Source organism: Dipodomys spectabilis, unplaced genomic scaffold, assembly GCF_019054845.1.
Source record: "Dipodomys spectabilis isolate Male_0828 unplaced genomic scaffold, ASM1905484v1 ptg000028l, whole genome shotgun sequence".
Taxonomy (NCBI): domain Eukaryota; kingdom Metazoa; phylum Chordata; class Mammalia; order Rodentia; family Heteromyidae; genus Dipodomys; species Dipodomys spectabilis.
The window spans coordinates 3,354,962-3,381,322 of record NW_024870705.1 but is presented as its reverse complement, the minus strand read 5'-3'; positions in this window follow the sequence as shown (position 1 = coordinate 3,381,322).

Here is a 26,361-nt window from a genome sequence, read left to right as displayed (position 1 = left end):
CTTTGTGGCTTTGTGACATCATAATCCTTATCCATATCCTCATTGTCAACTGACAACTGAGACCACACATGCCATTATAACATCACAAGCCCTTTGTGACATCATGTCAACTATGACATCTCATTGTCATGATGACACCATCAGCTCATTGTGACATCATAAAATAGCAATGGCACCACAACATTATGACATCATATAGTCCTTGTGTTATCATAGATACATTGAGAATGCCTATTGTGTGATTTCATTCTATTTCAAATGTGGCATATGTGTTGATATCAGAACCCCATTGAGACCTCATAACCATTGTGATATCACAATCCATTTATGACTTCACATTGCGGTGATGATATCACTACTACAGAGTTACATCATAAATCTGTCCTGTTTTCATAACATTGTGGTCTGCTGTAATCATGATATCTTAGGCCGTTTGAGAGCTCGTAGTCTCTTTTCAACCTCCTGTTTCAGGTATGGCATGTTGTATCAGAAATCCACTGTGACATCATGACTCCTGTGCCATCACACTTCCAGACATCATGACCATTGTGTCACATTGGGATCTCACAAACCTTTTTTTTTTTTGTTGGTCGTGGGACTTGAACTCTGGGCCTGGGCGCTGTCCCTCAGCTCTTCAGCTCAAGGCAAGAGCTCTACCACTTGAGCTACAGTGCCACTTCTGGTTTTCTGGTGGTTTATTGGAGATAGGAGTCTCACGGTCTCTCCTGCTCGGGCTGGCTTTGAACCGTGATCCTCAGATCTCAGCCTCCTGAGTAGCTAGGATTACAGGCGTGAGCCACCAGCGCCCGGCTTCTCACAAACCTTTTATGACATCATCACATTTGTGTTTGGAGACATCCCATTCCCTTTGTGAACTCATATACTGTTGGGTCTTCATCAGTCCCACGAAAGATGGACGGGGTCTGAGGAAAGGTAAGTGTGGTGCTCGCCCGTTCCCCACTCTCCCTCAACCTGGGGACAATCAGACACAGTGGGGAGCCAAGTCAAGCAGAAAGAAAACTCATTTATTAACATAGAGCAGCCCTTTTTAAAGCAAAAAGGAGCGGGTGGCATGGCAGGGGAGGAAGAGGAACCAATCACCATCAAGGTCACACCCTATCATGCACCTAGGCTTTCACAGGCTGGTTATGCACTGAACATAAGGTAAATTGGGCTCAGCCCACTCTACTCTCTCTCAGTGCCATATATGCTGCCCATGTGCCCTGCAGTTCCTCAGTTCCTGCTCCCCCCCCCCCCCCCCCCCCCCCCGGCACTTTACTAACAGGATTACCCTGGTAAGAATAGCATTGGCCACGCAGGGGGTTCGAGGCAAATCTGGGGGTCGATATTCACCAGACAATGATATGGAGAGCCCTTGTGCATGATCCAAGAGCCCATCCCAGTTACCTCACATCCCCACCTAGCACAATAATAAACATCAGTCCCACCACAGTTAGAAATGTCTGACGCAGTTCAATTTATTCCTTAGCATATATAAAAGTCCGTATCAGTATCTTGTAAAGGCATCCTCTTCAGAATATGGGAGCAGCCTGGGTATTGGGAATTCCACACATGCGACACAGTGCCTTCTCGTGGGCCCCCACACTCAGGTCATTCTACTATAGTCTAGAAAAACAAGGAAAATTTAAAACAAACTTCAGACATAGCAAAGCAATCCTGGGTACCTCGTTTCTTTTAAGTAAACCAGTTCTTTGTATGTGCCTTTAAGCTAGCACAGGCGCAAAGATTACCTTTGAGCTCTACTGTCAGATCCCAAAGGCTCCAAGCATCTCACATCTCCCCCATCTTTATTTAAAGAAGCGAACCTGCCTGTCTTAGGTTGGATGGATCGCCTTGTCTCCCTTACCCATCATCGGTAACTTCTTCAGAGCAAAGCTGAAGGCCCTGTCTTAGGTTGGTCACACTGATACCAGTTCTTACCCGTCTCTGGCTGCGCTTCCTCTCAGGGGAGAAATTCATTCATTTGGAGCTTGATCTTATGTAACTGGCTGGCTAAGCTCATAAGAGATTTGCAGTGCACGTATAATGCAAGGAAGGCATAGAAAAACCACCAGCAAAAGCATTACCAGGCCAGTAAATGTCATTACCAGCCCTTTAACATTAGTCAAGGATGGGATTGCAGTCTTCGCCACTTCAGAGTCCAAGGTGGGGCTTGTTCTAATCCAGCTATTTGCCTGTGTGGTGGGAACAGATCTAAACTGGAAGCATAACAAAAGGTGGTTGTTTAACAATAAATATGGATTCAATGCCCCTATAAAAGCAAATAATAATGACATAGGGTGGTGATCAAAATGAAGGTCAGGCCACAAAGTCGAAAGGACAGCTTCTCTTGTGGTGCTATTGATGATTTCTGCATTACCAGCATTGATCACTGCCCAAGTCACCCTTGGAGGTTGATGCAGATTCTGTAGAGCCATTGCCAGGAATGGGAGGGTCAGGACAGCCAACATTTAGAGTATCACAAGCTGCAATTGTCAGAAAACATAAGAACTTCTCAAGGGCTGGTTGCCCTTGGGGATGGTTATTAGTTATCATTCTGGCTTTTCTCTTTTAAACACAAGCCTTGGACACCATAGCCATTTTTCTTTCCTTGTTGGTTAGTTTATCTTTGGGCATCCTCCTATATAGAGGAGATGATTAAAAATTTAAGGTTCCTGGCAGGGATCCAAATGGGAGCTATCTCCCTTATGGGAAAAATGCATCCAAATCCCCTTCCCATAGTAACTAGGGGGTCAGGTCCTCTCCATTGTTGTGTCAGGGGGTCCTTCCACCTGACTTTCATTTGGGGTTTAGGGTTTAGTCATCCCCAGTGCTTCTGAAATCTGGACTCAGTCGCCCCTTTTGAAAAATTTAAAATGTTAGAAAAAAACAATCTAATATCAACTAAGGTATATCGAGGGCATGCCTCTTAGGGGCATTCCTACCAGTTCTCCATCCTTTCATTTAACTTATGTAGAGTTTGGAGTATACACCAAGCCACGGAGGCTTTTCAAATAACAAATACGGTTGTGTTCCAAGGACTTGTAGAAGAGTGCATATGCCCAAAGTTTATCTGTTCCTCCACCAGAAGTTGGAGGGCTACAAGTTTCGGTTTGGTCAATGGCCACTGCTCCACCCAGATTGGGCTTCCCAGCTTCCACCTAACAGGAGTGAATCGGGGGGGCAGTGGCCTTTAGGATTGGGGGTGCACCTGAGCAGGTCGCCTATGTTCTTCTCTGTAATTACATGAAAGTTAAAAAAAATCATTTTCCTTAAATCCTTTTGGATCCTCTTTAAGCCTTTGTGCTTCTTCCCTATTCAGGATATCATCATTGGATGCTCAATGGTCTGTAGTGACCACGGCATCCACTTGTCTTAGCATGTCTTGCCTAGTAAATTGGCAGTGAGGTTCTTTACCACTAAAGGGCATATATTTCCCCATTCTCCATCTGGGCTAGTCTATGTCATAAGGGCAACCGTCTCTTTGGACTGAGAGTTGCCCCCTATCCCCCATATCAGGAGCCAGGCAAGCTTCCTGTCCAAGGGCACTTCCTCCTCCCTGAGTATGGTTTGATCTGCCCCAGTGTCAACTAAGCAGTGCAACCTCTTTCCACCTATGAGAATACTCATTTTAGGGCAGAATCCATACACCAGGGGGACAGTCCAATGGTCCTGGGTCACCCTAACATGAGGCTACCTGGTCCTCACAGCAGAGGGAATTGCTCCTTGAGTTAGTGGGGCTGGAGGATGCAACTCCCCTAGTTTAAAGGCTTCCCATCTAAATCAAACTTGTATCCCTCCCTGCCCCTGGGGCAGGGTGTAGGGGGCAGTTTGCTCCCAGGCTGGTTGGTTGGGGATTGTTGTAAACAGTCCCTTTTAAAGTGTTCCTCCTGCCTGCATTTAAAACAAGTCCCCCTCCCCAACAGTTTTGGGTTCCTCGGCTTTGGGCTGCCAGAACCTGAATAATAGCCTGAGTCATTGTAGACATCTGAGCCTGTAAAGCTAAAGCTAGTGATTGGGATTGGGATTTGTGCTGTTGCATTCCCCATCCTGCGAGGCCTCCACTCATCTGCCCAGGGAACTCTCTCTCAATCCCGAGCAGGCCATGTGGTGATCTGCATTCATCCCTTCCCAGACAAGCAACTTTACAAACTGATCTGGGAGGTTCCCTGCCAGCAGCTTGCAATGAACTCTCTGTTGGACTCGGTCTATGAAATCAGGTAGAGGCTCACCCGGTTTTTGTCTCACTCCTGCTACGGGGGGACTCATCATCCAGTTTGTACCATGTGGCAAATCCTGCCTAACTCACCTGGTCACAGTATAAGCCAGGTATTTCAGCCTGTTGGACGCTCGTGGTGTACCCTCTCAGTGCATATATCAAAAAAAAAAACAGAGACAGATCAAGCAAATAATGTCATGTGGCAACTAAAACTATCAAAGCATGAACAAATTGAACCTATAATTACCAAATTGAATGAGATAACCAGAATAAGAGCTGAAATTAGCAAAATAGAGACTAAGAAAACTATAAATAAAATTAGAAAACAAAAATGTTCAACAAAACAGTTAATGAATAATCCAGAGGAGAATTGCCCAGAAGCTCTAGACACATTACTGGGAAACATGGTGAATATTAAGATGGAAACAACAGAGCACCGAAATTTATCCTTGGTTAAATCCTACTTTCTTTCAAATCTTACATAGATCCAAAGACATTAATTGTTGGGGAATTTAACACATCACTATCCTCACTAGATAGATAAACTCGGCAAAAACAGAACAGAAAAATCCCAGATCTAAACAACTGCATTTAACAGACTAGATTTAACAGACTATTTCACCCTGCAGAATTATAATACGCATTCTTCTCGGCAGGATATGGAATGTTTTCCAAAATAGAGCACAGTTTAGGTCACAAAGCAAAATTGTCCAAATTTACAAATATTGAAATTATGCCCAGCATTCTCTCATACTAAGGGGGGAAGAATAGAATTCAATACCAAAACCCAGGAAAGAAATTCTCTTGTCACACATGGAGGCTGAACAACAAACTGATGAATCCCCAGTGGCCCATGTAAGAGGTTAGAAATGAAATTCAAATATTCATGATATTCAACAACAATGCACGCACAAATTACCAGCTGCTCTAGGACACAGCAAAGGCATTACTCAGAAGCACGTTTATAGCTCTGAGTTCCTACATCAACAAATTGGAGAGATCTGAAACCAACAATTTAATGAGACATCTGAACCTCCTTGAAAAAGAACAGCAAAGTAAACTCCAGTCCAGTAGATGGAAACAAATAGTTAAAATTACATCAAAATGGGATGAATTAGAATAAAAAAAAAACATAGAAACAATCAACAACACAAAGGGTTGATTCTTGGACCAAATTAACAAAATTGATAGACTCTTAGCAAATCTTATCACAAAAAATAGAGAAAACTGCCAAATAAACAAATTCACAGCTGAGAATGAAAATATCAACACAGAAACAACCAAGATTCAGAAAATTATAAGGGAATACTTCTCAAACCTTTATGCTAATATATTTGAAAACCTGAAAGAAATGGAACATTTCCAAACAAATATCGACAAGCCAAAACTACACCAAGATGAGTTAAACCAACTTAAGAGACCCATATCAAGGATCGAAAGAGGAATAGCAATAGGACACCTCTCATCTATGAAAAGTCCAGGACCGGATGGCTTCACAGCAAAATATATTACAAGGCCTTAAAAGCAGAGCTCAAACCAATACTGCCCCAACTCTTCAATGAAATTGAAAGAGAAAGTTCACTACTGAACTCTCAATGAAGCGATTGTGGCCCTCATCCCCAAACCAGGGAGGCAATCATTAAAGAAAGAGAATTATAGAACTATTTCTTTGACACAAAACTTCTCAACAAATTTGGGCTAATCGATTTCAACAGCCCATCAAACAAATCACGATCAAACAGGCTTATCTTTGTGGATGCAAAGCTGGTTCAATATATGCAAATCAAATAATGTAATTCACCAAATCAACAAGATCAAGGTTATCACATGGTTATCTGAATACATGCAGAAAAAAACATTTGACAAGATCCAACACCAATTTATGATGAAGGCTTTGGAAAAATTAGAAATCCATGCAACATACCTCAATACAATAAAGGCTGTATATTACAAGCCTACAGCCAACATTATACTTATTGGTGTAAAACTAACGTCATTTCCTCTAAAATCAGGATTGAGTCAAGGATGTTCACTCTCTCCGCTTCTCTTTAATTTAGTATTAGATTGCCTTGTAACAGCAATGAGACAAGATGGATATGTAACGGGGAACCAAACAGAGAAAGATGAAGTAAAACTTTCCCCCTTTGTGGATGACATGATCTTGTATTTAAAAATCCCATGGACTCTCTTCACAGGTTATTTAAGCTGATCAGAAACTTTGGCAAAGTAGCAGTGCATAAAATTAACCCTCAAAAATCAATGGCTTTTCTGTATGTTATCAATGAGAAGAGTGCAGCTGAAATCAGTAAAGCAACTTCTTTTGTAATACCGTCACAAAAATAAGATATTTAGGAGTTAACTAAAGTAGTGAAGTATCTCTATGATGAAAACTTAAATTATCTGAAAAAGTATATCAAAGGAGAACTTAGGAAGTGTAAAATCTCCCATGCTCCTGGATTTGAAGGATCAACATCATGAAAATGACAATAGGTTCCATGGCTATCTGTAAATTCATTGTGATAGTTATCAATATTCCAACTTCATTCTTCAATGAAATAGAAGAAGCAATTCAAATTTTTTATGACACAATAAAAGACCCTGAATATCAAAAACAGTCCTTAAGAGAAAGAACTGTACTAGTGGAATATCAATACCAAATTTCAAACTCTACTACAAACTCATAGTAAACAACACAGCTTATTACTGTCACAAGAACAGACATAAGAAGCAATAGAATAAAATTGAAATCCCAGAAATGAACCCAAAAACCTATAGCAGCTAATCTTCGATAAGGGAGCCAAAAGAATAGAATGTAAGAAAGACAGCCTCCTCAGTAAATGGCTTCCAAAATTGGTTAATCACCAGAATCACCTTCAAGTGTATCAAAGACCTCAAAGGCAAAGCAGACACCCTGAAAACATAATAGCAAGCAATTGGAGAAACGCTAGATGTCCTTGATACAGACTGAAATTTTAATACAGACCCAGAAAAACATCAAATCACAGAATGAATGGACAAATGGAATTGGATGAAGATGCAGAGCTTGTGCATGACAAAGGACAGTTAGCAAGATCAGAAGAAAGCCCACGAATGGGGAGAAAATTTTCACTAGCTATACAATGGACAAAGGCCTCATATATAAAATATATTTAGAAATGGAAAAAGTCAATTCTATAAGAACAAATCCTCAAAGAAACAACTGCTTAGGAGGGAGAGGAAGATGGCAGAGGAGAAGCAGGTGGCTAAACCAGCTCTTGCATAGAAAGCAGTTTTAGTGTTCCAGTGAACACTCCTAGGCTAGAGAATCACACCAAGTGTGCCACCACAGTACAGAGTTTGGCCAGAGAGGGAAAATCCAGGCAAGGACACAGATTGGAGCACTTGCGGGTAGTCCTGGCTGTGGTGGCAGCATTGGCAGCGGCCTCCATACCAACAACAGAGTTTGGGACAGAGGTGCTAGACACAGCAGGGGATTAGATTCTACTCAACACAAGCAAGAACTGACAAGTAGCAGCTATTTTCATCCTGCAGATCACAGACCAGAGTTGTCCCAGGACCCAAGAATCTGGAGTGAGTAGAACCCTGACATTCTCATTGCTTCTCAGGGAGCAGAGGATGGAAGACCACTCTTTCCTCCATCACCAGAGAACTCCATCATTGATAATGACAAAGGCCTAGCTGAGCATCTAGCTCCAACTCAGACCTTGGAAGAAAGCAAAAAAGTCATTTACCAGGTCACAAGAACCTGAACTGACCTACAGGCTATCTCCACCCAGAGGAAAGTTACCCTGCCCAGGCATAGGTAGCTCTGCCCCTGGAGGAATGAGTTTCTACAATCTGTATACATACCCAGAGGCTGCCCCTCACTACAGCAGCCTAGACAAACAATTGAAACTCAGTAAACATAAACACTGAGATTTACTCCAGATTGGGCACTGTGAGTGTCTCAGGAGCTAGTCCGTTTACTGAAAGGCCTCAACCCTACCCACAACCTAGACTCTTCAAAGCATCTCCAAATTAGAGGAAACAGCCTCTCACTCTTCTGTGATACTCAAAGCAAATCTCTCTCTCAGTTAAGTACCATGGGAGGAGGATCACAAAATCCTGGAGAAAGCTGAGCATTTTTCTGCCTGCTCAAACAAACTGACTTAAGAAACCAATCAAGCCACAGGAAAACCAAACACCACAAGCAGACCAGAGACGCTACCAAGCGACTGATTATGGACCCAAGGGAGATACACGATCTTCCCATTCCTTTCCCCCCAAAAAATCAAAGAACTCTCTTTTGTACATTTTATAATTTAAATTAAAAAAGTTTTGTAGTAATATTTCTTTATCTCATAACTTTTATTTTAGGTGTATATTGGTGTGTACATACTTCTTTTTATAAATATTTTGACGTTTGGGTCCTTCTTTTCATTGTTTTTCTTCTTTTTTTGGGTGACTTACGTAATGTTTTGCTCATTGCCAGATGTATACCCATCATCGAACATTAGACCCTATCGCCCATTGTGTTCATATTTAATCCAGAAATTTATTACTCGATACAAAGCTCTTAGGCTTAACTACTTTAATAGCAGTATTATCTCTTTATACCTATATAATTAATAATAATTAATAACTAATCTTAAGAAATTTTATTTTTTAGTTTTTCATTTCTCCTTAATATCCCTCCCCTCCTATCATTTTCTTCTCTCAATATAATTTATTTAGTATTAAACAATTTTTGTGTTTCACTTTTTAAATTTCAATTTTTGTTTTTCCATTTCTTTCTTTTTTTAAAAATTATATATCTCCTATCATTCTGTCCAATCCATTTTCCTGTGTGATTTTAGGATTTGGTTAAATTCACTCTCCTTGACTTCTCCACATCCTTCTAATACTATATTTCCCCTCATTTCTCCCTAAACCGAATAATTTCTGGTTTGCCGAATCATTTTTTGCTCTTCTTAGCCTAATAATCCATAGTTGTTTGATGTTGAATAGACTGTATCTGTTGAAATAGATTTTATCTGCAGCCGTTTTTACAGTGCAACTAGATGATTCTGCTTGCTGCTTGCCTTAAAATGGTGCTCAAACACAAAATTGGCATTATTTTCATACAAAATGTGTAGAAAAAGCTGGAGAAACACAAGAAAAATTGCAAGTCCAAGAATATCAACTCCAATTCTGCAGGTGACAGAACAGTTAAAAATTAATCCAGAGGAGAGTTCCCAAAAAGTTCTACATACACTACTGTAAACATGATGTATGAAAAGATTGAAAACCTGCGAAGTTCTCAGTGTGAGCATGATAGGAAGTGAGAGGATACAACCCAACCATGAATACAGGAATCTCATGCATGTGAGGAAACTACTCAAAGATAATACAGGAATGCCTTGGTCAGGTTGAGAACAGTCAAAGAATGATAGAGGAAATTCATGAGCAGGCTGAGAAGAGTCAAAGAGAAAAAGGAATTGTGTGAACAGGCAAAGGACAGTCGAAGAGAAACACAGGAATTGTGTGAACATGAGAATTTGAATCCAAGATTAATACAGGATTTGGGAGAGTGGAATGAGAACAATCAATAGAGGCATTAACAGAATCCATAAACAGTCAGTAGGAAGAATTCAGGGAGACCAACATAGAATACGGACTGGAGTCCAACAGAAGGAATGGGAGTCCCAAAAATCTACAACGATTCAACTAAGTGATTTGAGAATAAACACTGAACACCAAATTAAGGAAGGAAACAAATTCACACAAGACCTAAACCTAAAACAAAGATCCAACATAGAATTTGAAGCCATCAAATCTGACCAATTAGAAGGGGAAACAAAAATTTTTAAAAAGTAGAAAGTCTTGACAGTAGGATAGATCAAGCAGATCGACTTTCGAGAACTAAAGACAGTCCACCTATTATACGGAAAAAACATACAAATACCCAAGACAAATCCAAGAAATATGATAGATCCATTCAATATTACAAAGACATCTAGTCGGTGGATAATGGTTGTAGAGGAGCACGTACAGACAGAAGTTAATGGTTTGTGAAATTTATTTAAAAGAAGCATAGCAGAGAACTTCCCAAACATGAAAAAAGATAGGCCTATTCAGATACAAGAAGCTTTTAGAACCCCAAATTGACCAGACAAGAACTGGACCTCCCACCATCACAGTATAATTCAATTCAGACCAAGGAAATAATCCTTAATTTATCTAAGAGAAAAGATCAATCAACTATAAAGGGAAACCAATTAGAATCACTTCAGATTTTTCAGCAGAGACAAAGTAAGAAGATCCTGGAATGATATATGCCATGCCTGAAACTATCGACCAAGAATAACTTTCGACCAAGAATACTGTACCCAGGTAAACTCTCCTTCATAACCAAAGGTCAAATAAAAAGGTTACAAAGCAAAGAAAATTTGAAACGTTATATCTCCACCAAACAAGCCCTACAAAAGTTACTTAAAGATGTCTTACACATGGAAAATCAAAAAAATCACAAAAAAAGGCCAAGAAACTGCATTAAAAAAATGAGAATTCAAAAATCATAAGAAGATCCCACTTGTGGAAGCCCCAAGAAGTTGATAACATGGCAGGTACTACCAAACACCTCTCAGACCTAATTCTCAACATTAACAGATTTAACTCTCCAATTAAACTACATTGATTGTCTAGTTGGATTAGAAAGCAAGGTCCGTCTATCTGCTGCTTTCAGGAGTCTCACATTGCCAATAAAAACAAACATATTTTGAAAGTGAAAGGCTGGAACAAAATCTACCAAGCACACGGCCCCCATCAACAGGCAGGAGCTGCAATCCTAATATTAGATATACTAGACTTCAAATTAAAATTAGTGAGAGGAGATAAAGGAGGTCGCTACATACTAATTAAAGGATCTCTCCTTCAGGAGGATATTAGAATTCCAAATAGCTATTCACCAAACAACGGAGAACACAAATTTATCCAAGAAACACTACTTTGCTTCAATTATCACATAGATCCAAAGACATTAATTGTTGGGGATATTAATACACCACTAACTCAGCAAAAACTAAACAGAGAAAGTGCAGATCTAAACAACTGCATAGATCAACTAGATGTAACAGACATCTACAGAATATTTCACCAGTAGCATCATAATACGCTTTTTTCTAAGAATATATGTTTTTCTATTTTCCAAAATAGAGCACATTTTAGGTTACAAAGCAAATTTGTCCAAATTAAGAAACATTGAAGTTACACCTTGCATTCTTTCAGACCACAAGGGAATAAAATTAGAACTCAACACAAAAATCCATCAAGGAAAATCCTGTAACACATCGAGACTGAACAACACACTGCTTAAGTACCAATGGGTTATAGAAGAGATTAGAAAGGAAATTCTAATGCTCATAATATTCAACCAAAATGAATACACAAATTACCAGATGCTCTAGGACACAGCAAAGACAGTACTCAGAAGCAAGTTTATAGATCTGAGGTTCTACAACAATAAATAGGAGAGATCTGAAACAAACAATTTAATGAGACATGTGAACTACCTTGAAAAAGAGCAGTAAGATAAATGCCAATCCAGTAAATGGAAATAAATGTTTAAAATTAAATCAGAATCGAGTGAATTAGAAGCCAAAAAAAAATAGAAAGTATCAACAAAATCACGAGTTGGTTTTTCAAAAAAATTAACAACATGCCAGACCCTTAGTAAATCTTATTAGAAAAATAAGAGAACACACCAAAATACATAAACTCAGAGATGAGAATGGAAATATAATCACAGAAACTACCAAGATTCAGAATATTATAAGGGAGTACTGCTCAGACCTTTATGCTTATAATTTTGAGAACATTTTCCTAGCAAATCGATCTGACAACACTAAACTAAGATGAGTTAAACTATTTTAACTGTCCATATCAAGCACTGAAATAGAAACATCAATAAGAGACCTACAATCTAAGAAAAACCCAGGACTAGATGGTTTACAGGGGAATTCTACAAGACCTTCAAACCAGAGGTCACACCAATACTACTCCAACTCTTCAATGAATTTGAAAGAGAATGTTTACTACCAAACTCTTTTATGAAGCCATCATACCCCTCATCCCAAGGCCTGGCAGAGACTATTCAAAGAAACAATACTATAGACCTATCTCTTTGATGAACTTTAATGCAAAACTTATCAACAAAATTTTGGCTAGTCCACTTCAACAATTCATCCAAAATATCATACACCACGATGAAACTATTCTCTTCAAGGATACAAAGCTGGTTCAATATATGAAAATCAATTAATATAATGCAACACATCAAAAGAGTAAGGATAAGAACCACATGGTTCTCATAATTGATGCAGAAAAGCATTTAATAGAACCAACACACCTTTTTGAAGAAAGTTCTGGAAAAAACTAGGAATCCAGGGAACATTCCTCAATACAATAAAGGCTGTATAAGACAAACCTACAGAAAGCATTATAAGTAATGGTCAATACTAAAGCCATTTCCTCTTAACTCAGGAACGAGACAAGGACGTCCACTCTCTCCACTTCTCTTCAATTTAGTACTAGAATGCCTATCTACAGCAATAAGAGAAGATGCAAAACATAAAAGGGATCCAAAGAGTGAAAGATGAACCAAAACTCTCCCTCTTTGCAGATTGAGATTATATTGTATTTAAAGAATCCCATGGACTCCACTCCCAAATTATTCAAGCTGATTCAAAACTTTGACAAAGTTGCAGGGCATAAAGTTAACCCTCATCAATGGCTTAAGTCATTCTTTCTGATGGAGGCATAGAATTTCATTGTGTATATATACCACATTTTCTTGATTCATTCATCTACTGAGGGGCAGCTGGGTTGGTTCCATATCTTAGCTATAGTAAATAATGCTGCAATAAACAAAGTTGTGCTGGTAGCTTTAGTGTATTCTTGTTTGTAAACATTTGGGTAAATGCCCAAAAGTGGGATTGCTGGGTGATGGGGGACCTCTATGTGTAGTCTTTTGAGGAACCTCAATACTATTTTCCAAAGTTGTTGAACAAGTTTACACTCCCACCAACAGTGAAGTAAGGTTCCCTTCTGTCCACATTCCGTTGCGCAACTGTTATTAGAGATCTTGATTTTTGCCATTCTAAATGGGGTGAGGTGGTATCTTAATTTTGTTTTGATTTGCATTTCTTTTATGGCTAGGTAGGTTAAGTCCCATGGTTTCCCTTATTTTCAATAGTTAGTATATGTATTAGTAGAGCAGAAAAGATCAGATAAGGTGATGTTAGGAAAATGAACCGTAGGATATGTATTCAAATGTTTGTTTTTTCTTTCATGCATTTGTTTCTAAAGCATTTATAAGATTATTTCTTTGTTCCTTTGTATGTCCCTCCCCCACTGTTTTCACTGTATTTGATGTCGGTATAATTCGTGGAGGAGAAGGGGAAAAACAAGTCGTTTAAATAAGGATACAGGTGGACCCATTGCAACAATGTGAAGCACAAGTTGTCATGTCGAAAATGAACTTTACACCTTTTGTGGGGAGGGTGGAGAGACGATTGGGTGGGGAACTGGGGGAGGCTTGGAAAGGATGGGAAGGGGAAACAAAAGAGGCTACAATGCTTGATAAGTAATGTACTCATTATCTTGCCCATGTAATTGTAACCCTTCTGTACAGATTTTTCACAATAAAAATAAATAAAAAATATGAATAAAAAATAAAAATCAATGGCTTTTCTGCATGCCAACAACCAGTACAGCATGCCTGAAATCAGGAAAGCAACTCCATTCGTAATAGTACCACAAAAAATAAAATAACTAAGAATAAAATTAAACAAATAAGTGAATGACATCAATGATGAAATCTTTAAAATCCTGAAAAAGGAAATCAAAACAGAACTTAGAAAATGGAAAATCTCCCATGCTACTCGATTGGAAGGATCAACATTGTGAAAATGACAATATTCCCAAGGTAATCTACAAATTCAATGAGATACCTATCAATATTTCAAACTTTTTCTTCAAGGAAATGGAAGAGGCAATACAAAAATTCATATGGAAGAATAAAAGACCCAGAATAGCAAAAATGATCCTCAACAGAAAGAACAGTGCTGGAGGAATATTGATACCAAATTTCAAAATCTACTACAAAGCCATAGTAATCAAAACACCTTGATACTGGCACTAAAACAGTCCTCAGGACCAATGGAACAGAATCAAAAATCCAGGAATGAACCCACAAACCCATAGGCACCAATTCTTCGATAAAGGAGCTAAGAAAATAGAATTGAAGAAAGACAGATTCTTAAGTAAATGGCATTGTCAAAATTGTAATCACATGTAGAAAACTAAAATTGGAACCTTATATTTCACCTGCACCAGAATCATCTCCAAATGGATCAAAGACCTCACAGTCAAAGTAGACACCCTGTAAACATTACAGGATGGAACAGGAGAAACCCTAGGTCTCCTTGATGCAGGCCTAAATTTTCTTAATACAGACCCAGAAACACAACATAACCAAGAAGTGTTCGACAAATGGGATTGCATGAAATTGCAGAGTTTCTGCATGGCAAAGGACATAGAAAGCAAGAGCAATAAAAATACCAAGGATTGGGAAAAGATCTTCACTATCCATACAGTGGACAAGGGTCTCTTATCTAAAATCTATCTGGAAATCAAAAAATTAAGTCCCCAACAACAAATCCTCAAAGAAACAACTGTCCAGTTAATAGATGGGCTAAAGAATTACAGAGCAAAGCAAAGAAGGATGGCCATTAGGTACATGAAAAATTGCTCAACCTCCCTAGCCATAAAAGAAATGCAAGTCAAAAAAATCATTAAGATAACACCTCCCCCTAGTTAGAATGGCTATAATCAAGAACTCTAATAACAACAGATGCTTGAGGGGATGTGGACAGAAGGGAACCTTACTGCATTGTTGGTGGAAATATAAACTTGTTCAACCACTTTGGAAAGTATTATGGAAGTTAATCAAAAGACTAGCAGAGCTCCCCTATGACTCAGCAATCCCACTCTTGGGCATTTACCCAAATGATCACAAACAAGACCATACTAAAGCTACCAAACCAACTATATTTATTGCAGCATTATTTATCATAGGTAAGGTATGGAACCAACTCAGATGTCCCTCAGTAGATGAATGGATCAAGAGAATGTGATATATATACACAATAGAATTCTATGCCTCCATCCGAAAGAATGACATTGCCCCATTTGTTAGGAAATGGAAAGACTTGGAAAAAATTATATTAAATAAAGTAAGCCAAGCCCAAAGGAACATAGGTCCCATGGTTTCCTTATTTGCAATATGTAGAATATGTAGAGTCAAGCAGAAAATGTCAGATAAGGTGATGTTAGGAAAATGAACTGTAAGATATGTATTCAAATGTTCGTTTTATTCTTTCATGCATTTGTTTCTAATGCATTTATAAGATTATTTCTTTGTTCCTTTGTATGTCCCTCCCCCCACAGTATAACCTGTTTTCACTGTATTTGATGTCGGTATAATTTGTGGAGGGGAAGGGGAAAAACAAGTTGTTTAAATAAGGATACAGGTGGACCCGTTGCAACAATGAGAAATACGAGTTGTTATGTCAAAAACGAACTTTACAACTTTAGTGGAGGGGGGAGGGGAGGATTGGTTGGGAGTAGGGCAAGGGGAGGCTTGGAAGGAATAGGAAGGTGAAACAAAGAAGGAGGCTACAATGCTTGATAAGAAATGTGCTCATTATCTTGCCCATGTAATTGTAATTCCTCTGTACTTTATTTTCACATTAAAAACTAAATAAAAATTTAAAAAAAGGACAAAAAAAGAAAATATGGTATGGAAATGGAAAGACTTGGAAAAATGTTAAGTGAAGTAAGCCAGGCCCAAAGAAACATAGGTCCCATGGATTCCCTTGTTTGCATTAACTAGTATATGTCTGAGACAAGCAGAAATCGTCAGAAAAGTTGATGTTAGTCGAAATGACAACAAGATACACACTCAAATGTTTTCATTTTTTTTCTTGCTCCTGTTTCTAACATATTCATAAGTTCTTTTTTCTTTGTATTTCCCCTTTTGCATTGCATATTCCGTTTTCACTGTGATTGATGTTGATATAATTTGTGGAAGTGATGGGAAAAAACAAATTGTTTAAATAGGGATACAGGTGGACCCATTGCAACAATGAGATGAAGGAGTCATTAAGTCTAAAACTGAACATTACAACTTTGCCACATGCAGGGCGCTGGAGTGTAGGTGCGTGGGAGCTGGATGGGAAGCAATGGGAAAGGGAAACAAAGGAGCAGGCAACAATACTTGATAAGAAATGTACTCATTACCTTTCTCATGGAAATGTAACCTGTCCGTATGGTATTTTCACAATTAAAAAAATAGAATCAGTAGTTCATGTCCAAATGAAATATGTTTGACATCCATTCACATTATTCCTTTACTTAATACTCACACATTTCTATTCTCCTGAATTATCTTCCACAATACTTGCTAAACTGAAGTACTTCTTTGTTTTCCGGGTTTAGTCCAGAAGTTAGCACTTCCTTTGTCATAGTGTGTTTCTTTAGTTCGCAAAATGGATGTCAGACTTATGGGATACATCAAAATAACTGTGGCCAGACCCAGGGAAACCACTATACTGATGTAGATGTTCCTGTGGAAAACCTACACAGGTGTTGCTGTAGGGAGGAAGAGATCCTGAATTGTTTGAAGAATCTAGTTAACTGAAGGAAACAGGTAACAATCCTTTATAGCCTTTTACTTCTTCTGTCTTATACATGTAAATTATCTCTTTGGCTCTTGTATGTGACTGGAACATTTCTCGCTTTCTACTTGACATCCCAAGATGTAGGTCTTATAATTTTCTCCAACTACTCTGTATTGTTCCATGGGTAAAAGAATGCAATTTTTTTTCCTCAGACTTCAAAAAAATAACTATTTTCATTCTGGCGAATTGAAACTAACTTCAATTCCCGTCACTTTTAAGTTGGTCAGAGCAATTATATGCTTAATGCCTTCTGGCTCTCCTTCATGGCCACTAGACATCGGACTACTGAAATTTACTACCTATTGAATCACAGCCCCAATCTCGAACTTTGATTCTCAAATGTCTCAATGATTCCTTTCCTCTGCAATTCACAACCTCTCTAAGAAGCATTTTCCTGAATAATAATCCCTACTCACCTTATAATCTTAAGGGACATAAAGAAATATATGCGAAGTGGCAAATTCGTCTTAAGATCAGTATATATTTTCAATCTGTATTGCTTATTTGTAAAAAGGATTTGAAATTTGTTAATTCAGACAGCCATAAATAAAAAAAAAAACTTTTTCAAATTCCCTCAAAAATTGTCATGACGTGTCATCCTCTAATTGTTTGGTAAGATGGAGAAATTAATACCTGAAAAATGGACAATTTGTTGAGTTCAAAAGTTATATATTTCTACTTTTAAAAATGACCCTAATCTGTGAAGTAGACAAAGATATCAATGTTTTTCACTTAAATTGTTTCTAGCATAAAAAAGAATTAGAGATGATTCTGATCTATCAGGTTGTTCCTCATATAACGGAGGAAATCACAATATGTAAGACGTGATTTTGAGATATTTAGGTTTGTTTTCCCTCAGAGAATTTTTCTATCTGCAGAACTTGTTGATATTTGCCTGGCTGTCATAATAGAGGAAGGGAAACCTGTACCCATTTCTTTTGGGAAATTATGTTAAATGGTCTAGCTCACGTTATTTTTGGGAATCACAGAAGCTTTAGTCACAGGAACAGAGAGAAAAGTATAGTGGGATTTGTGCTGAATTTGTCTCAAGTTTTAGACATGCTGGTAATTAGAACTAGAACTTTTGATATTGTAGATTGAAAGGTTAAAAAGTATTATAGGCACTTACATTCAAATGTAAGAATGCAAATAAATCAGCTCCCCTCGTTGGAAGTGTGTTCTCACAAGATAACACAAGATAACAGCTCCATTTGACTCAAAGGAATAATTATTTAACTGGAAATAATATTTTTTCATAATACTAAAGAGTAAGTACCACCTAATAGGAACATCAGAAGTTAATTCCAGAGTAATACTCTGTCATATTTTGAATCTACACTCTCCAAGTAGGGATTCCTGAGTTATGGTATATTTCATAAGAGAAATAAAAGTGAAGATTTGTATTTCCCCCAAAATATTGATTTTTCCTGAGCTATTTTTCATTTTCAGAGGAATTTGTGGATCCAGAGAGGTTATTGCAGTGTCCCTATGATTAAAAAAAAATCAGATCATGCAGTTTCCTATACGATTTGGTGAAATGTAGTAAGGTAATGTTTTATTGCAACATGTAGATATTATATATCTTCTGTTCATGGATAAATTTGATTATTTTTTAAGTTACATTATTGGAAATATATGTGAAACATGTGAGAGAATGTGTGTGGCAGAAATGTCATGGAGAGATATTTGTATTCCTTCTGAAATCCCAGGAGCATGTAATGGAAAGTAAGACAATGGAAGTCCAACTCTACTTCTCCAGTTGTATTTCTAGACCTCCATTCAAAATGTTTTGTGTGGACAATTATGTCAAACTGTGTATGCCATGTTTCAAAAATATTAGAGGTGGTTTCCTTTTCCTTCCCATTGCCTAATGGCCAAAATATAAAGTAATGTCATTCTTAAACACTAAATATTTTGTTAAGACACACACTGTATTGTCATATGGCCTAGAATTCAGTTTGGATACTTTTCTATATTTAGAATATTCTCTTTTATTTTGATCAAAAATTTCACAATACTTGAAGTTTGACAGAATAGTGTTTTTTTTTTCTTTATGTAACACTGCTACAGTAATTTCTAGAGCTGTAGGGGAAACACAGCTTCTGCGTTTAGTTTGTAATGATGAAATGTGATGACCCTCCATTTTGGATATTTTCAAATATACTTTCAATCATCCTTTCTATGAGTTTATAAATTGTGCATAAGTAATCCATATTTGAGAAAATGAAGGTCAAAATTAAGAAAATGTATGTTTTTAAAGTTCATAATAAAATTTTATCATGCCTGGCACTGATTCCTCCTAATGAAATCATATCATTTTGAGACTTTGAGATTTCTGTATTATTTCTTGATGCCAGCCTAAGCAGGGGAGTCATAGAAAATCTTATCTCCACTAACAAATGACAACAGAGAAAAGAGATGCTATGGCTAAAACTGCAGAAATCTATCCCTCTGCAAAAGGATGAACTAGCATAGCAACCAAATCATGGTGTCAAGACCATGATAAGCATCATGCCCAAAAAAATCTAAGAAGAGAAAATGTGAATATTTTTTTCAAAATGAATATTTTTTGAATATTTCAATATTTTTTCACAACTTTTGTTACACAGAATCATGCTGATATTGCTGTCAACTTTGCTATTTTTCCCTTCAATGCTCGCCACCTGGTTCTGTGAGATCAACATAGTAAATATATTACAACTTGGATGGAGAAAACTTCCCTTGAAGATGATGTAGGCAAGCCTGATATCTAAAACACAATTCCAATCAATGTAGGACAATTGAACCAGGATCCTACTCTGATGATAGATTTCTCTTTGCTTGTAGTCAACAAAATTGGAACCAGAAACAAGACAAGAGTTCTGAAAATACATGGCAGTACGTTTCCTCAGAGGATGTCTGGGATAAAGGTAAACAATTTGTTGTTTTTTCTGAATTTTCCGTGATTGAATCTCAACTTACGTGCTGCTTATGTATGATTTGTTCCTGTAGGCATGAAATTAAAATTCTTTGTTCAACTAGGTTTGTCTCAGACACTAATATCAATAATGTATATGAATACATTCAGTCCTAAATGATCAAAAACCAGGTCAAACACAAATGGTTTTTTCTTCCTTCTATTGCTTCTAACTTATTTCTAAAATAATTTGTTCTTTTCAATGGTTATTATCCACCTTAATGTTCCTTGTAAGGCTCTTAAGGCTGTCAACCTTGGTATTGTTCTTTATATCGATAAGGTTAAAGGCAATTTAGTCTAGTTCCTCAACTAAGTATGTATTACTATCATTTAAAGAATTGTTAGAAGATCCTATCCCAATTTTTGTTTGGGGCAAAATCAAATCCTCTGGCAACAACAAGTAAAGAAAATTCTGTTTTCTTATGATGCACTATCTTCTGTCAGAATTGAAGTTGAAGAAATAGGATGAATGAATAACAAATTTTGTGTTCTGCATAAACACACATTTTGCTCACTACAAACGAAGTTTTGGATTACTCTCCGACATGGTTTCCTGATGGTAAAACTCAAGTATAGTTTCATTAAAACCTGTGAGAAATTCAATCACCCACAGTAGTGCATATTAGAATTACCTTATTTGAAAAATTTTCTCATTCTCTTATGATCAATTTCAATCAGGGAATGCATCGGTAACACTGGTATTTTAACCAATCCTTTTCCCCCATTTTCATAGTTTCAGGATTCACTCATCTAATCAATTATGAAAGTATAAAAGGGAGAACTGTCAACTGGAAATTGATCAATGTATACAATTGTATGTGGGTATCATGCCTTCATTCTGAAATTGATAAACATTGCAAAAATAACTACCTGGTTTGAATTGTCTTCCTGCATTATTTGAGGAGATTCTTGAGATGACTTACAATTTGCACTTTGCAAATTATATATATATATATATATATATATATATATATATATATATATATATATATATATATGTATTTAGAGCTATATTTAAGCAACAGTATATACATGGATTTCACATTTAACATTCCCGAATAAAGTATGAAAACACATTGGATATAGTATGGATAGGATAATCAAAATAAGATATGTAACTACAAAAGTTATTGTACCTTAATGAGTATTTATGAGATTGATTAAAGAATTGAAATTGTTAGAATGAACTTGTCCTTCCAGGGTCACAAAACAAATTTTATTTTTGATTTTATAGGTTGTCAGAAAAATTCTCTCTTCCTGAAATGATAAGGTGACAAATAAAGGAACAAATGAACAGTAATTGGGCTTGCATGGAATTGTTCCTAAGCATTTATTAAATATGGAATCAGGTAATTTGTGTTGCTTGCCAATAGGAGGTATCATCCTTTTTATAAGTAAGACATTGGATTCTAGTTGTACTGATATTGTCAACAATTCTCTTCTCTGATCAGTCCTGTTAAAAAAACAAAAAACAAACAAAAAAAAAAACAAGTGTATTTCACTTAAGACCAGGTTGTATTTCCATGAGCCTCTCATCACGGTCAGGCCTCATATATTCTTCCTGTGAAAAGGTAATAAGCATTCTAGGAATTTGTATTCAATTGTCTGCTGTATGTCAGACATATTACAATGTTATGTGCAGGATGAATTGACAGTTTATATAGTGAATGAAGTGCTAACTGAGGCAGACTAATGGGAATAGACAAGTTCACCCTTGCATCAGATGACAATTTTCTAACTCATGAATATTATAGAGAGGACTAAAACTCATACTGCTTTCATACTGAATGGATCAATTCAATATTTGATCAATAGACTATATTTCTTCTTGTGGTTAGGGAGTTTCTCATCCTCTGTCACGCAGAGCAACAGAATATGCCATGGGAAATGATTTTTGGGGTCGAAAACCACATTTGAGCCAGGCCAGGTGATAATGTTATTAATTCTAGCATTTCTTGTGTTTTACACAGGAGGCTCTTATTACAGATTAATAAAGTCAAGGAGTATTCTCAGATTCATTCCTGGAATTAATCCCCTCACAATGGAATACTGTAGAACATTATACCTAAAGAAAATCACCATTACTCCGGAACCTGCAGTGTGAATGAATGTAGGGAATAAAGAAACAGAAAAGTCATCAACAATCTCTGGATAACAGAGAAAAGAATTGCTTAGGGACATATAGGAGGCTGAGATCTGAGAATAGTTTTCAAGGCAGTCCAACAGGAACCTTTGTCACACTCTCATCACCTCAAAACTGGAAGTAGCATTGTGGATCAACTGGTAGAGCATTAGAACTATAAAGAGCTCAGGGACTTTGCCCAACCCCAGAATTCAATCCCAAAGATGAACAACAAGAACCAAAGACAGGACTTTAATGCAATATTTATCACTGGTATTTCCAAAACCTTGGAAAAACGTTCATCCAGATAAGAGCCAGTTAGCTTTTATTCACACCCTAGTTGTACTAAATTGCATTTTCTCTCTGCAATTCAGAGTAGTGTGTCATGCAGTGATTTTTCCTTCTTTTGTTATTACCATTTATTATGTCTCCATGTATTATTAATCCTGTTCCATTATGATAATATGTCTTACTTATGGAATCATAATTTTTCTGGCTTCTAAAAAGTGGATGATACTAGCGAACCTGTGAATTGATAAGGAGAATATGTGAATATGTAGGAGACCATGTTATTTCATTTGTCTTTTAAAGTTTATCCAACGCTATTTTTATCATTTTATATGTGTGAGGAGAATTGTGTGTGTGATCTCATATTTCTGTGACCTGTCTTGTCCATTTGTAGATGCAAATATTTGTGTGTGTGTGTGTGTGTATGTGTGTGTTTGTGTACAAACTAAAATGGTGCTACAATTTTTCACTAATCTGTTTCAACACCTGTAAGGTGAAGTAGAGCACATTACTATAATTTTTGGAATTGAAAACTGAGGATATTTTTGCCTGCCTTCAATTCTTGGTTCTACTCAATCATGATAAACACTAATCACAGGTTGTCCAGGAATATTTTCCTTATATGACTTTTTTGGTAATGAGAAGTGAATCTATAATTCGGCTATTGATAATCAAGCATCTGACCCTGGGATCGAACCCAGTCATGCATTCCAAAACTTGGTGTGCTTCTGGCATGGAATTCTCATAACCATATATATTTGAGAAAGTCATTTTAATGAAGAAATATTAACCTAGTTAATGGAAATGTTATATTCATTTCAAAGTCCAATATTTAACTCTTCAAACTGAACGGTGACATGGGTATATTTCTTAAAGGTTAGTTATTTTTCTGGACTGATGTATATATATATAACTAACCTTTAAGAAACATACCCATGTATGTTTCATATATATATATATACCTCATAACACTTCACAATGTGATTGTCACTTTAAAGAGAATTTGTTGTCTCCACACATGATAATGGGAAAGCATTTTATTTTTTTATTACATTTTTTGTAATTGTAACTGAAGGTATTTGCATGGTATCCCTTCATATTTACTTGCCTACCATACAGCATGTATCCTTTGATAGGATATATCTCATGAAATGATCACTCTTTGTGCTTTGTTTTTATGGATCACTCTACAAATATTGAAATGGAGATCAAAATATCATGTTGGTTTAAATTCATTGCAATTACATTATATAGAAAATCCACTGTGGGTTTTCTATTCTATTCAACCATGTGAACGCTTTCTTCTTATTTTCCTGGATGTATGATATATTCATGAATATTTTGAAAGAGACATATTTCAGAACTTCTGCCAAGGCATAGCTGCGTGTGAATGGAGGACATTAGGGAAAGATTTGAAAAACTGAACCATAATAATTATAGTAATAGATTGACGGCTCACACTACACATGTTCGACTAACTTTGAATGTGTTGAGACAGAGAATAGGTAAGCATAATTTGTGAAAATGTTTGTATACAATGAACGTTTGAATGGATATGGAAGTAGAAGCGCAAGCATTAATTTTTTTGAAAATAACTGATGATGTACTCTTATTAGTTTTTGAATATTTCTTGAACTACTAATGGCATTCTTGCACAATACAAATATATATGGGTCTTTTCCACAGAAAGTAAATGATACCTTTCTCTTATTTCTTTGCAGGAATCATTGTTATCTAATCATGAATTCAAACCATTTCTCATTGTTTTCACTACATCTTACTTATATACATAAATATACACCTCTGTATATAGTGACATTCACTCAAGCAAATGAATTCATTTTGATTTCTTCTACCTATTCACCCTTACGTTGAATCCATAAATAAACCCAGATGTTTATGTTTTTATTGGAATTCACCATGTCAGTTTCCATATAGATATAGTAAGATGGAGTATGGAAACATCAATCATCAAATGTACATTTGTTTCGCGACAGAGAACAAGTCATACTTCATTTTTCACTGTCCTTAAGTTTCCTTATGAGTATCATCTTCCATTACATATATTGTTATAATTGTAGAGCCTAATAAATACATAAAAAAACTTTAATGATATTTGATTTCTTACACAAATTTACAATTATCTATTCTGTACTGAAAGACCATGAATATTTTTTACTATACAAGTGTCTCATCCAAATAATTTCCATGTGTAATTTCATCTGAATAAGGATTCAAGTGGTTCTTTGCAAAACCTGTGGCAAGGAAAAACCAGGTACTTGTGTGTACACAAAATATCATTCAAATCGTATTCTTTTGAGGAGGGAAAATGCAATTTGTGAAGATGATATGATTTTGTGAGGAAAATATATTTTTCACCCAAGAGGACATGCATCTTTTGGAAATATGTCAATGTATTTCTAACATGTTTCAAGAGGAGTGGACTGTAACTGTCGAGTATAACAACAACAACAACAAAACACTTTCATGAAACCATATTTGGTGACTATGTTTATTTTCAACTTGTGTGTAATTTGCCCATATACATTTGCCTTCAAATATATATAGATTATTTGGCACTTCGGTCTATAATATTCTTGATGCAAAATGGAATAGTCTGAAGCATAGAGTAGGAAGATCCACCTTGTCAATAATTCTTGCTTAGATTCCTATACAATGTAGTTTCAATACAGTCGAAATACTTGGGTATAGATGAGGAAGTTAGAGATTTTTATTATTGGTGGTGAAATGGAAGAGTTTCTGTTTATGGGCATATTTATGCCTATTGTGTAATTTCAAATATTTCTTGGTGTTCCTGAAGAACTATTGAGCAGGAATGAATTCAATATTAATTTGTGAATGATCGCTTGGAACCTGGAGACTCAGGAAAACTTGTGTTTTAGTAGACTGGTCAGGAGGTTAACAGAACAGATCTATTAATATATGTCTGTATATACACTGCAAACCCACCTACAAAATTATCCATATGTAAACTTATGAAAATTAAAATAAGTGTATCAGTACCCTACTCTTCAATTCAACTTGTGTAGTTGGTGTACAGAGTAATTATAATCACTTTCTTTTTTTCTTTTTTATTATGAAAATACCATACAAATGATTACAATTACATGGCAAGATAATGAGTATGTTTCTTATCAAGTATTATTGCCTCCTCCGTTTTTTCCCCTTCCTATCTCTTCCCATCTCTCCCCCCATTTCCTATCCGCCCCCCTCCCCAGCCATTGTAAAATTCGTTTTTCAGTGTAACAACTTGTACATCTCATTGTTGCAATGGGTTCCACTATATCCCTATTTAAACGATTGGTTATTCCCTTCCCCTCCACAAATTATACCACCATCAATTACAGTGAAACAAGGGGTTATATTGTGGGGGAAGGAAATAAAAACCAACAAAGAAATCATGTTACAAATATGTTAGAAACAATCATATGAAAGAAAACAATATTTGAATAATTATCTTTGGGTTCATTTCACCTAACATCAACTTATCTGACCTTTTCTGCTTGTTTCAGACATATATTAGTTAATGCAAATAAGGGAAACCATGGGACCTATGTTTCTTTGGGTGTGGCTTACTTCACATAAAATAATTTTTTCCAAGACTTCCCATTGCCTAACAAATGGAGCAATGTCATTTTTTCTGATTGAGGCATAGGATTCCATTGTATGTATGTATGTGCATATATATATACATGTAGGTATACATATATATGTATATATACATATCTATATCATATTTTCTTTTGGGGGGGGGCAGTCGTGGGGCCTGAACTCTGGCCCTGGGTGCTGTCCCTCAGCTCTCCAGCTCAAGGCTAGCACTCTACCACTTGTGCCACAGCACCACTTCCGGCTTTTTTTCTTTTTCCTTATATGGTGCTGGGAAATCAAAACCAGGGCTTTGGGCATGCAAGGCAAGCTCTCTACCACTGAGCCACCTTGCCAGCCATACCACATTTTCTTTGTTCATTCATCTACTGAGGAGCGTCTGGGTTCGTTT